The sequence below is a fragment of the Cupressus sempervirens genome, chromosome 4, assembly GCF_028749045.1.
Source record: "Cupressus sempervirens isolate cs-2001-9-10 chromosome 4, ASM2874904v1, whole genome shotgun sequence".
In the NCBI taxonomy this organism is placed as follows: Eukaryota; Viridiplantae; Streptophyta; class Pinopsida; order Cupressales; family Cupressaceae; genus Cupressus; species Cupressus sempervirens.
The window spans coordinates 711676889-711687255 of record NC_143121.1 but is presented as its reverse complement, the minus strand read 5'-3'; positions in this window follow the sequence as shown (position 1 = coordinate 711687255).

Sequence of the window (10367 nt, the reverse complement as noted above, 5' to 3'; positions counted from 1 at the left end):
AAAAAACTAGAGAGAGACAAGTTTTCAAACATAATTTAGCAAGGATCCTACCATGAAGAATTAATCCATCTGCATTCTACATGAAAAAATACAACTATCGTCCAATATGGGATTAGTACCCATTCAATGTGATCATAAAAATGGGAGTAAAGAGACCAATCAACATACTGAGAGATTCTTCATACAATAAGAATCCTAAATTGTACCAATAGAGTTAATTAGAAGATTTTATAATATGCTTTATGTGAATCTTTATCTAGAATCTCATCCTGTTACCTAACCATTTTACATTTTATTCTTAGAGTGGATTAGATATTTAGGGTTCTTATCTAGTTCAAATGAAAAGATTCATCAAAATTATATTAACTAAATTTACTAATTTTAAATGTTCATTGATTCTTCTTATTCTTATCGTATACTTATGAGTTTAAGAGGAGAATAATTAAACAACCTCTCCCCAATTACCAAAGAGATTGCAAACCTAAGAACATCATCTACCAGGTTAGGGATCCTATTTCACCTCCCCTATTTGACAATCCCTCTACCATTGTCCTCACTTCCAGAGTGTGAAAGAGGGAAATAGTAGACTCCATGCTCATAGAGAAACAATAGCCTTTTATAAGAAAGAAGAGTCATAAAAATATTTAGTATTCCAAGCTTTAAATAACAGATGGCAACTCATAGTTGTTAAGCATTGATTGATTCCTAATCATATGTGTGTGGAATTATTGAGATACTAAAAGAGACTATACTTAATGTTTCATGATTGTTTCTCAGATGCCTAATAAATGTAAATAGATTTTCTTGCTACGAATGTCTGTCTAATAAAGGTTCATCATATTTCTACTAAATTGTCCTTTGATCTAATCTTAGTATTCTACTTAACTTAATTCTATTCTGCTAAATATATAAAGTCTTCTCCCTCCATCCCATCTTGAGAATGTACCTTCCACCTTTGGTGTGTTCTTGAGATGGCAATTCATAACTTCTGTGATGGCTACCTCAATTTTATTGAAAAAAGTTATCTTACTAAGTTCTAAATTTTGAAATATTTGTCTATTTCTTTCCTTCCATATTTCCCACATAATGATTGCAAGTGTAATATTCGATAATTTCTCATAGAAACTTATCCTATTCTTAATTGGCTAACCCTTAGGAAATCCCTCAATATCCTGAGGTAAAGGGGAAGTGATGCAGGAGCATCTAGAGGTATAAGGGCAATCCTATGTCACCCAAAAAAATGTACTTAGACTTAGTTTTTGTTTCAAGTGTTTTCATTTTTGGACACCCATTTTGGTCAAATAAAGGTTCCAACTCTCATAGTTCAACTATCAGTGTGCTAGAAAATCTCAAAAAAAATAGGAGCATGCAATTGGGCCATAATTTTGGTAACCTAGAAGGGGTGAATTGGCTAGATGAATGTAATTGTGATTTAGAGCTTTCCAAAAAAAAATCAGGTCAAAAGGCCCCACGGTTTGAAAGTTATTGTAGTTTTTCGAGTTTTGGAGACCTCCTAAGAATGGTTCAGAGTTAGGTTAGGGGCATTAAATGATCTCAAAAAGGGCCAAAAGATGGGGGATGAGTGATGCTGGTCCATATGGCTATAGAGCACTTTGAGAGATTTCTGAAAATGTAAACGGTTCGTCAATCGGAGCTACGGTTCAAAAGTTATGCCTCCCAAAAGTTCGGTTACCATTTTTGGATTCTTCTAGATTTGCACCAACTTCTAACGCAGCTTTTGGAACCTTCAATTTGGTCGGTGGATGCCTACTAGCACTTTCTAGAATGTATTCATAGTCCTTAACCCTCCGGGGTCTATTTAAGGAGATTTTTAGCATTGTAAAAGGTAGTTCGGAGTGGAGTTTGAGGGGAGCTACTGAAAGGAGAAATTATCTCCACATTTATGCTATTGTAAGCCTTAGGGCATGTTTTGTAGTTTATTTTCTCTATACTGAATGAACTAGCTTATTTTTTAGTTAATACAATTTCCCTTTTCTGTTGTGTCCATTATGTTCTTGGGTTGTGTCCCCATCAAGTGGTATCAGAGCTAGTTTTCCTGAGTGTGTAGACAGAGCGCCGGCTGTGAGGTAGTTTGCACCAGGACTGTGTGGTTGTGGGTTTGAGTTAAGAAGATGCCTCCACAAAGAGAGCATGGTGAAAGGGCTAGAGCTATTAATCCTGAGGAGGTTAGAGCCCTCCAAAGGCAGGTACAAGCATTGCAGAAGGAGCTCCATAGAGGAGCAACTGTGGCCGTAGGTGATGAAAGTGAAGATGACAACGAAGAAGATGAAATGGGACCAGAAGGGGAATCTGACGAGGAAGTTCTGAATCATGTAGAAGAAAGGCTTTTTAGGGCCATTACTAAGTTTGGAAAAAGACCTACAATTGAAGTGGGTGTATTTTTAAGAAGTCTGAAACCAGATGAGTTGATCAATATGATCAATGAACTGGAAGAATACTTTGAGTATGAGGATATCAGGGACCCAGATAGGGTTAAGTTTGCAAAGGCCAGACTGAAAGGCCATGCCGAAATCTAGTGGCAAGAGGTTCAATTGGAAAGAAATAGAAGAGGAAAGGAGAAGATCACAAGATGGGATCACATGGTGGACAAATTGAAGAAGCAGTTCATTCCTGTGGACTACGAGCTTGATTTGTTTAAGAAGATGCATGGGTTAAAGCAAGTAGGAAGATCAATCCAAGAATATACAGAGGAATTTTATCAACTCTTGATTAGAGTGGGACATGCAGAAGCAAATAAGGAGAAGGTTTCTCGTTATATCAATGGGTTGCGAGCTAGCATCCAGGAGGAATTAAGTCTGGTAAGAATGACCAGCATTGAAGAAGCATACCAGTTTTCCCTATGAGTTGAAGAGAAGCTGAATAAAAGCTTTGAAGGAAGACAAAGAGGGAACGGTCAAAGAGGAAGGGGAAGCGGTAGATCATCTGGAGGCCGCAATAAAACCCAAAAGAAAAATGAAGATGTGGGTACTAGCAGGAACCAGAGGAATGAGGGTTTCAACCGCTCCCATGATCAAGACTTTGAAAATCATAGAGGAAGAGGTAGAGGACGTGGAAAAGGAAGAGGAGGGTTCCATGGTTCCTATTTCCATTGCAATGAAGAAGGTCATCGTGTCTTTGAATGCCCTCAATGACAAGGAAGGACATATAGGAGAGCTGAGGGCCAAGCTAGGGTTGCTCATGTGGATGAGGATGCACAATCATCACATTCAGAGGATGCATAAAGAGGAGAGACCTTGGTAAATGAAAGAGTCCTACTAAGTCGTGAGATTGAACTAGGACAACAGAGGAGTTTGTTCCGTACTAGATGCAAGTGTGAGGATAAATGTTGTGACGTGATTATTGATGGTGGTAGCACTGATAACTTGGTATCAGAAGAGATGGTCTCTAAGCTGAAGCTGAAGAGGGAGAAACATCCCCAGCCCTATCGGATTGCTTGGGTAAAAGATGATCATAAGGTCCTAGTAAGTGAACAATGTTTAGTGAAATTCAAAATTGGGAGTTACCATGATGAAGTTCTCTGTGATGTTATTTCGATGGATGTTTGCCATCTATTGTTGGGTAGACCATGGTAGTTTGATACACATGCAGTACATGATGGACATGCAAACACATACTCTCTAACAAAGGATGGAGTTTGCCACAAATTGAAGCCCATGAAAAAGGAAGGTGAAAAGGTATGTAGTAGTGCTAGGATTTGTCTTGTTGATGAAAGGAAGTTTTTAGATGGCATGAAACATCAGCATATGTGCTATGCTTTGATTCCTAGGAAAGATAAAGAAGGTAGTAGTGAAATGCCACTTGAAGTTTCAGATTTACTAGGGGAGTTTGGAGATACTATTGCTGATAATGTTCCAGATGGATTGCCACCAGTAAGGAAAATCAGTCAGATAGATCTGATTCTAGGAGCTAGTTTGCCTAACAAGGCTGCTCACAGGATGACTCCTACTGAAACAGAGGAGATCAATAGATAGGTTCAGGAGCTATTGAGGAAGGGCTTGATTCGAGAAAGCCTGAGTCCATGTGCAGTACCAGCAGTACTCACACCAAAGAAGGATGGAGAGTGGAGGATGTGTATAGATTCTTGAGCTATAAATAGGATAACCATCAAGTACCGATTTCCTTTGCCAAGGATGGATGATCTTATGGACTGCTTGAGTGGAGCTCAGTACTTCACAAAGATAGATCTCAAGAGTGGCTATCACTAGATACGGATTTGAGAAGGAAATGAGTGGAAAATAGCCTTCAAGACCAAGGAGGGTCTTTATGAGTGGTTATTCATGCCCTTTGGATTGAGGAACACCCCAAGAACCTTCATGCGGCTCATGAATGAGGTACTTAAGAAGTTCTTGGGAAAATCTATTGTCTATTTGGATGATATTTTAATTTTCAGCAAGACTTTGGAAGAACATTTACTGCATATTTGTAGTGTCCTTGAAAGGCTAAGGGAAGAGAAACTATTAATTAATCTGAAGAAGTGTATCTTTGCAAAAAGGGAGTTAGTCTATTTGGGGTTTATTATATCACCTGAAGGTCTCTAAAAGGATCTAGAGAAGGTAAAAGCCATCTTGGAATGGCCTAATCCAAGGTCTGCTACTGAGGTAAGATCATTTCATGGTCTAGTTAGTTTTTATAGGAAATTTATTAAGAATTTTAGTGTCATATGTGCACCCCTAACTGATACAATAAGAGGGGATAGAAAAGAGTTCAAATGGACTGTAGTAGCTGCCAGAAGTTTTGAATTGCTGAAGAAGAAGGTGACAGAACAGCCTGTATTGGCACTCCTAGATTTTTGAAAGGTTTTCTAGGTGGATTGCGATGCTAGTGGCAGTGCTATTGGGGCTGTATTAAGCCAAGAAGGTAATCCTATTGCATATTTTAGTGAAAAATTGAATGATGCAAAGAAGAAGTATTTTGTTTATGATCAAGAGTTCTATGCAATAGTTCAGGCCTTAAAGAAACGGAGGCATTATTTATTGCTAAAGAAATTTGTTTTGTATACTGATCATCAGGCATTACAGTACCAAAATAGCCAAGGTAAATTGAATCAAAGGCATATGAAGTGGGTAGAGTTCTTGCAGAGTTATACATTTGTGTTGAAGCATAGAAGTGGAAAATCTAACAGGGTTGTAAATGCACTAAGTAGGAGATAGTTGTTGCTCACAATAATGTAGGTTGACGTAGTTGGGTTTGATGAACTCAAGAATTTGTACCCTGAGGATCTTAATTTTTTTTAACCATGGAAAGCTTGTAAAGAACCTGTTGCTGTAGATAGAACCAAGTGGTTAGACTATTTGATTCAAGATGGCATGTTGTTCAAAGGTAGTCAATTGTGCATTCCAAGGAGTTCCATGAGGGAAAATTTGATTAAGGAGAAACACAATGGAGGGATGGCAGGACATTTTGGTCAAGATAAGACCATTGGCATTCTTAGAGAACATTATTTTTGGCCTCAAATTTCACAGGATGTGAAGAAGTTTGTACAGAGTTGCCAGGTTTGTCAAGTTGCCAAGGGGTTTAGTCACAATACTGGCCTATATCAGCCATTGCATGTTCCATCAAGGCCATGGGAGGACATAAGTATGGATTTTGTTCTTGGATTGCCAAGGAAACAAAGGGGTAATGACTCAGTATTCATGGTGGTTGATAGGTTCTCCAAAATGACACATTTCATTCCATGCAAAAAAACTCATGATGATGTCCATATTGCAGACTTGTTTTTCAAAGAGGTGTTAAGACTACATGGTCTTCCAAGAAGCATAGTTTCTGACAGAGACACTAAATTTGTGGGGTATTTCTGGAGGACATTGTGCAAAAAGTTGAGAACAGACTTGAAATTTAGTTCCACGCATCACCCACAAACTGAAGGCCAAAGAGAAGTGGTAAACAGAAGTCTGGGCCATTTGTTGAGATGTTTAGTTGGGGATAATCCCATGGGATGGGATTTTATTCTACCACAAACAGAGTTTTCTTACAATAACTCTATAAATAGGAGTACTGGAAAATCACCATTCCAAATTGTATATGGGAATAGCCCAAGGACTGCACTAGAATTGAGGAAGATAGAACAAGGGGAGAGGACAAGTGCTGAAGCTGAGGAATTTGCTGAACATATCAAGCATCTACATGAGGAGGTTCAAGCACACATTACCAAGATGAATTAAGAGTATAAAGCTAGGGCTGATCAAAGGAGAAGACATAAAGAATTCCAAGTAGGGGATCTAGTCATGGTGCACTTACAAAAAGAAAGATTTCCAGCCGGTACTTACAACAAGCTAAAAATGAAGAAATTTGGCCCCTACAAAATTTTGAAGAAACATGACTCAGGAAATGCATATGAGGTGGAGCTTCCAAATGGTATTCAGATTTCTCCCATTTTCAACATTGCAGACTTGACAGAGTATCATGATGATGGTGTCGATGAGAAGCTGGTGTTAGAGCCATGTCTGATTCCTGCCTCTAAGAAGGAGGAGATAGAAGACATTCTAGATCATTGTGTGGGTAGGAGTACCAAAAACAGGTAGTATGAAGAGTATTTGGTCAAATGGAAAGGACGACCAATCGAGGACTCAACTTGGATTTTAGCAGCTGAGGTTTCCCATTTGGGATTTCCTCTACCATTCATAAAGTGATAAGGTCACTTTTCAATCTACCCTGGGTGTCTGATGCAGTACCATCCAGAGGTATAACGGGAATCCTGTGTCACCCAAAAAAATGTACTTAGACTTAGTTTTTGTTTCATGTGTTTTCATTTTTGGACACCCATTTGGGTCAAATAAAGGTTCCAACTCTCACAGTTCAACTATCAGTGTGCTAGAAAATCCTAAAAAAATAGGAGCATGCAATTGGGCCATCATTTTGGTAACCTAGAAGGTGTGAATTGGCTAGATGAATGTAATTGTGATTTAGAGCATTCCAGAAAAAGAATCAAGTCAAAAGGCCCCACGGTTTGAAAGTTATTGCAATTTTTCAAGTTTTAGGGCATTAAATGACCTTGAAAAGGGCTGGAAAATGGGGGACAAGCGAAGCTGGTTCAAAGGGCTATAGAGCGCTTTGAGAACTTTTCAAAAATGTAAATGGTTCGTCAATAGGAGCTACGGTTCAAAAGTTATGCCTCTTGGAAGTTCGGTTACCATTTCTGGATTCTTCTAGATTTGCACCAACTTCTAACGCAACTTCTGGAACCTTCTATTTGGTCGGTGGATACCTACTAGCACTTTCTAGAATGTACTCCTAGTCCTTAACCCTCCGAGGTCTATTTAAGGAGATTTCTAGCATTGTAAAAAGCAGTTCAGAGTGGAGTTTGAGAGGAGCTACTGAAAGGAGAAATTATCTCCACATTTATGCTATTGTAAGCCTTAGGGCATGTTTTGTAGTTTATTTTCTCTGTACTGAATGTACTAGCTTATTTTTTAGTTAATACAATTTCCCTTTTCTATTGTGTCCATTCTATTCTTGGGTTGTGTCCCCATCAGGAAGTCCAATTGAATTTATTCTTAATCGAATACCAATAGTCTTGTGCAAAGGGGCACTTAAGCAAAATATGCTTCGTATCTTTAGATTCATTTTTGCATAGATTGCATCTGTATGGTCCTTCAAATCCCATTTTAGAGAATCTATCAACTGTAAGAATCTAATTTTGAATTGCCACCCAAAGAAAGATACCAGCCTTAGGTAGGCATGTTGAGTCCCAAAATAGATCCAAGGGCATAGCAATATTATCCCATCTTTGTGACTTAATTATAAGATCATATCCTAGCTTAACTTTGTATATTCCATCATTAGATGCTCCCTAGATGAGTTTATCTGCTCGATTATTGTGAGTCACACATCCACCCTTAAGGATATTTTCAAGGATAGTTTTATCTATACTTGGAATATTAATATTATCCAAAGATTTCTATACCCAAGTCTCAATCTCATCAATCCTGATAAGTGTTTTGGCATTAGAAACCTTAGGTCCCCAAATATTAGTAATGACATTGATGTTATTTCTAGATATTCTAGAATTAATAATCAGGGGTTGACCATCCCATGAATCATCCCAGAATAATGCCTCATCACCTCTACCTAAATCCCAAGTGAGATATTTGCTAACTAGATCATAAAATTCCAATTTTTTGAACCTCTTGGTGGATTTCTAATTCTAAAGAGAGAGAGAGAGGATCTAATGGATTAAGATATTTATTATAAATTATTTTTTCCATTTTTTTATCTTTTTCCCTATATAAGCATCATACTAGCTTTGCTCCTACTGCCTCATTCTACCAACTGAGATTTTTTATGCCCAATCCTCATTTATTCTTAGGCCTACATATCTTATCCCATTCTATTAGTGCTTGTTTCTTTTTCTCTTTTGTTCCACTCCAAATTTTTTTTTTTTAGTTTTCCTTCTAGTTTTTTATTAACATTATTTGGTAGTGAAAGGAAAGATAGAGGATAAGTAGGAATAGCTAACAGAACAAATTTAATTTTTGTTAATCTCCCAGCTTTAGTTAGTCATTTCCCTTTCCATGATTTTGTTTGTTTTTCTACTCTTTCTAATTTATTGTCCCGACCTTTTTTTCTCCTAACTACTTTTTCTAAGTATATCCCTAAATATTTACATTGAAAGTTACTCTTTTTATATCAAATATAATTGCATATATATTCCTCCATGTTCCTTGGTGTGTTTAAAAAGAAAATTTCTTATTTTTCTTCATTGACCATTTGTCCCAATGCTACTAAATAATTGAATATAATTCTTTTAAAAGCTTTGATTTCTTCCTTTGTACTACTTACTAGAAGAATGGTATCATCAACAAGCTACTGATGGGTAATGTTTGGAACATTCTTAGTGATATCAATGCCTTTAATTAATACTACACCTTGTACCTTTTGAATAGCTCTACCAAATTCTTCTACCTTAATTATAAAAAGAAAAGGTGACATGGAGTCTCCTTGTCAGATACCCCTTGAAATCTTGAAGAAGCCTTTAGGAGTACCATTAATAAGTAGTGAGATTTTTGGAATAGATATATAGTTAAAAATTATATTTATCCATTGTTTGGAAAATCCAAACTTTTCTAGGAATTTACATAAAAACCTCCAATCTACTATGTCATATGCTTTTTGTATATCTAACTTCATAAACATACAAGCTTCTTTGTTTTTAACTATAGAATGTATAGTTTCCTGAATGATGGATATTCCATCGAGAATTGATCTACTAGGTACAAACCTAGTTTGTTCTTCTGAGATAATTTTTGGAAGCAAAGATTTAATCCTATTTGCTATTGCTTTAGAATAAAATTTATATATTGCATTACATGATGTAATGGGGTAAAAATTTGTTGGTGACTTTGTTGTAACTTTTTTTGGTATTAATGCTAAAAAGGTATGATTAATTTCAAATAAGATTGAGCTCCTATTTCTAGTTGCTTCTATTGCTTTCTATAATTCTTCTGCTAAGATTTCCCAACATTTTTGGAAGAAAAAAGATTGGAAACCATTAGGTCCTAAAGATTTATCTAGGCTAAGCTTAAAAAGAGCTAATTTGATTTGTTCTTTTGTAAAAGGTTTATTGAGCTCCTTGTTGTCAAATTTTGTGATAACTTTAGGTATATTATTTAGCATAGTTTTTTGTTTAGTTAAATTGGATGAGTCATAATTGTTTAATAGATTCTCATAATATGTGATGAAAGTTTGAACAATTTCTATTGGATTATCAATAGTACTACCATTGTTATCTTTAATTTGAGTAATAGTTTTAAAAGCTCTATTGTGTGTTATACTATTGTGAAAGAATTTTGTTTTTCTGTCTCCTTCTGCTAGCCATTTTTCCCTCAACTTTTGTCTCCAAAAGACTTCTTCTTTTGCTAAAATGTCTTCTTATATGATTAATAGTTCTTTTTCTTCAATGTATTTTTCATTGTCCATGCCATTTTTAATGACTTCATTATTTAATTTTTTAAGATCTTCTTCATTATTCAATTTTTCTTGGAATATATTATTGAAATGTGTTTTATTCTATTTTTGTATTTTTTTTTTAGCATTTTAAGTTTTGATACAAAACAATACATCTTTGATCCTATAAACTTGCCTTAACCCAAACATGTTCAATATTCTCCATGAATGTTTTATCTAAGAACCACATCTTTTCACATTTTAAAGGATTCCTATTAGATTTTATAGGTTCTATTAATTCAATTTTAATAGGATAATTATCTGATCCTACAATAGGTTGAATTGAGGTAGTGATTGTGAGATCCACTTCTGTTAGTTCTCCTTTGGAAAAGAATCTGTCCAATTTTTCTGTAATATAACTAAAATCACAAAAGGAGATATAAATGATGATACACATAGAGGAT